A 4,615-nucleotide genomic window follows, 5' to 3' on the forward strand; every position below is an offset into this window, starting at 1 on the left:
GCTACTCGCGGAGGAGCATCCTTCTGGTGTGTTTGCAAAAAAGTTTCCAGAGTGGTTCAACAATGTTGACTTTATATTACATATTAAACATTCATTCTGACTCGATTGTGAGGACCACATAGAATCATAAGAGTTGGGAGGGACCCCCCCAGGGTCATGCAGTCCAACCCCTTGCAATGCAGGATTTCTGCCCATAGCTGTCCCTGGGTGGGTTTGAACCACCAAACTGCTGCTTAACAGCCAGACACATTGACTCAATGTGCCACAGTAAGAAGACAATGGAGACACAGGTGGCGCTGTGGTCTAAACCACAGAGCCTAGGGCTTGTTAATCAGAAGGTCTGCAGTTTGAATCCCTGCGATGGGGTGAGTTCCCATTGCTCGGTCCTGGCTCCTGCCAACCTAGCAGTTCTAAAGCACGTCAAAGTGCAAGTAGATAAATAGGTACTGCTCCGGCGGGAAAGTAAACGGCGTTTCCGTGCGCAGCTCTGGTTCGCCAGAAGCGGCTTAGTCATGCTGGCCACATGACCCGGAAGCTGTACGCCGGCTCCCTCGGCCAATAAAGCAAGATGAGCGCCGCAACCCCAGAGTCATCCGCGACTGGACCTAACAGTCAGGGGTCCCTTACCTTTAAGAAGACAATGCCGGCTCATTATTTAGCCCTCATTCTGATGTGTTTGTGCAGAGTTTCCGGAAAGAGTTAGGCAATGACTTTTTGTTGCAAATTCATTCTGATTTGTTTGTTAGATGGCAGTGCGTCAAGCAGATGTTATCCCACGCTTTCCAGTAACAGTAATAGAATAATAATTTATTATTTACACCCTGCCCATCTGGGTGGCTTCCAACAGAATATTAAAAAACACGGTAAAACATAAAACATTAAAAACTTCCCGATACAGGGCTGCCTTCAGGTGTCTTCTAAAAGTCAGGTGCTGTAGTTGTTTATTTCCTGGACATCTGATGAGAGGGCATTCCACAGGGCAGGCACCACTACCGAGAAGGCCCCGTGCCTGGTTCCCTGTAACCTCACTTCTCGCAGTGAGGGAACTGCCAGAAGGCCCTCGGAGCTGGACCTCAGTGTCCGGGTTCAATGATGGGGGTGCAGATGCTCCTTCAGGTATACAGTGCATTTTTCAACACTTTCCTTTTTGCCAAAAGTTTTATTTTGGTGGGAGAAGTAGGTTTGTTGGGGGAGCTCCCAACCGTTTTAATTGCACAACTTAAATTTGCTGGTATGAGATCGAATCCTACCTGAAATCAGCAACAATCTGGAAGTAACCCTGAGAAACTTTTTTGAGTCTTCCAGAACTCTTCTGTCTGGTTCCCCCCCCCCTTTTTCTGTAAACCATCCTGAGATCCTGATTCCCAGCCATGAACCTCACTGGATGGCCATGGGCCAGCCACTGTCTCTCAGCTTAACCTACCTCCCAGGGTTGCTATAAGGGTAAAAATGGGGAAGGGGATAAAATAGGGGAGAGGGATGTATACAAGATGTCTGCCATCTTGAACTTCTTGGAGGAAAGGTGCGATAGAAACGTAGCAAATAAATAAAATAAGAAACAAACCTTCGCCATTGGGCGGAATGTAATATTTGGAAATAAATAAAAATGATAGCCTGGTGCCCAGATTCGGTGTTGCGAGACTGGAGATAAAGCCACTTTTAAAACAATTCTGTTTTGCTGAGATGAGGGTCAGTATTCTAGTTGCTCATTTCATATACACACACACACACACACACACACACACACCGCCCAGTTTAACATCCCAGCCAGCTGTGTTTTTCCAGATGCTGCACACGGGGTGGACTTCAGGCCACAGGGTATTTAATCAATCCTGTCATGTCATGTTTGGGGGGGGGGCTACTGTAGCAGGACATGCCTATATTCCAGGGTATTAAGCAAGGGTAAATGTGGTGATTGTTATCAGGTCAGTAAGCACATCATCCACTACAGTTCCATTGTATCCACCAATCCAGAAAACACTTTTAACTAGTAACGCGTGAACTGGCGTGTCTCTGAAGGACGATGCAATAACATTTTGTTTCAGGTAGACACACAGGTACCCCCACTGGGAGGCAAGGTGGAAAGTGTTTGCCTCGGGTGGCAGGCTTGGGGTGTCATATTTGTATGTTGAAACAAAATTTAAAAAATTCCTTCCAGTAGCACCTTAAAGGTAAAGGGAACCCTGACCATTAGGTCCAGTCGCAGACGACTCTGGGGTTGCGGCGCTCATCTCACTTTACTGGCCGAGGGAGCCAGCATACAGCTTCCAGGTCATGTGGCCAGCATGACTAAGCCGCTTCTGGCAAACCAGAGCAGTGCATGGAAACGCAGTTTACCTTCCCGCTTGAGCAGTACCTATTTATCTACTTGCACTTTGATGTGCTTTCAGAGCTAGTCGCGGGGATTTGAACTGCCAACCTTCTGATCGGCAATCCCTACGCTCTGTGGTTTAACCCACAGAGCCACCCGCATCTATGGCAGACCAACACGGCTACCTACCTTTAACTATATTTGTACGTGAGGAAGTTCTGCTACAGAAGGAACTTAATTTCCTCAGCTTCCATTCATTTACATCAGGTTTTTTTTGCAGAAACTCCTACTGTTGCTCTTGTTGAGTTATAGACAAGATGTAGGGGAAGAGGCGATGATGCTCTGTGGTTTGGAGAGCGGAGGTTTGCATTTCTGCCTCAGGCACCAAAACATCTTCATCCTGCTCTGGATAGTCATATGTAGATAGAGGGAATACCAGGGCCCACCGCCATCACATCCTAGCATTTTTTATTTTTTTAACTAATCACAATGGGCCTAACTAGATGGCCAGCAATTCTTTATTCTATTGCTAAATAAATGGAGGTTGGGGAGTGGAGTCTCTAAGGGACCAGGCCCATCCTAGCTTTTGCACGAGCGAGTTGTGCATCAATTCTATGCTCGGCGAAACTGCTGTTGAGTCCCAAGATGGGCAACCTTGCAGACAAGCACAATGGCTAATATAATTGTGTATATTCACAGAACCTACCTACTCCTACAAGTGGTGCACTGCAGATGAGGGGTGGTATAGAAATTCAATAATAGCTACAATAATTCTAATTTGATTTTTTACCCACCTTCCACCCTAAGGTCCCCAGGATGAGCCACAAACAGTTTAAAATACATCAAACCGTTTTAAACAAATTGCAATTGCAAGAATAGGATGGGTTCTAAAATACACATCTTAAAAGTGTCAAGGTCAGGTTAAAAGTGGGGAGGGGGCCCTACAGCCAAAGTTTAATTTCACATAAAACTGGCAGATCGCTGAATTTTTATTTTTAAAACCTAAAGCAGCCTTTCCTAATCCTGGTACCTTGTAAGATGTTTGGACTACAAGTCCCCTCGCCCCCAGGCATCATGGCCAATGGATGATGGAAGTTGTAGTCCAGCAACATTTGGAATGTTATCATGTTGAGCTAAAGAATTCACTACTCAGATATCTGACATGCTTGTGAATCTGGGATCAGTTTTGGGTTGGCTTTCAGGACTCACTAGGCTAGCCATATTTCACGCTGGCACCAAACACGGTCACAAAATTGCTTTTGTTTACATCCAGATAGATAGTGATTTTTGGATATCAAAGTCAAGAATAACAATGGCACATCTGTGCGCTACTTTTAATATTTCGCTCAGGTATCTTTCTGGCCCTTTAGCTTTCTTGTGTAATTTTAGCAAGGGCTGCTGGTAGCTTCTGTGGGTTAGACAAGAGCTTTCTGAATGCCCAGGGCAAAACAAAGAGCCACCGAACAATAGTGGGGTTTTTGTTTCAAGAATCCTTGCAGCACAGATATCTCATTGGTTAACCAATCAGATCAAGTCCCTGATTTTATCAAGTCAAAACTCCACATTCTGTGCTTGGGTGCACTCAAATGTCACACAACAGGCCACAAAGGGAAGAAAAAACAGGAGACTAAGAGCCCCGTCCTTCTAAGGCCAGTAGAATAAATGCAGATATTTGATAAATACAAGAACCGCATTGTGAATAGGCTGAAGCAGAGGGAAAAGGCTGTGCTCACTTTACCCTGCTTATCTCCGTGAAAGGGGTTTGGAAATAATGCAGTACATTTAGAGCCCAAATGCACCATCAAGCTTCACTGTGGGCCTGGGGCATTTTTCCACATTAAGGGCAGCAAAGCGGACACAGCCGATTTGCACGTGGCGAGATCTTGCACATGAGGAGGACTTGCACACTGTCCTCCGTTTTGCAGCAATGGGCTAGGGAAGCAACAAGCTTCTACTGGAGCCAGGCCTTTGCGTTTGACAAATTAATGGAGCTCCACGAAGTTGGCCTAATCCAGCTACCACAGCTCTGTATACAGATAGGACAGCCTCAGTCAGTAGAACATGAGACTCTTAAACTCATGTCGGTGGGTTTGAGCCCCACTTTGGACAAAAGATTCCTGCACTGCAGGGGGTTGGACTAGATGACCCTTGGGGTCCCTTCCAAATCTATGATTCTATCCTAAATTGGCCTGATCTTAATAAATAGGAGGCAAGATGAGGCAGGACAGGATTTTCCTACCGTATGTGAAAATGAGCAAAATTAGAACACGCAGTGCAGTAACAGAACCAAGACCTTTTCCCCGC

This window comes from Lacerta agilis, chromosome 11 (genome assembly GCF_009819535.1).
Source record: "Lacerta agilis isolate rLacAgi1 chromosome 11, rLacAgi1.pri, whole genome shotgun sequence".
In the NCBI taxonomy this organism is placed as follows: domain Eukaryota; kingdom Metazoa; phylum Chordata; class Lepidosauria; order Squamata; family Lacertidae; genus Lacerta; species Lacerta agilis.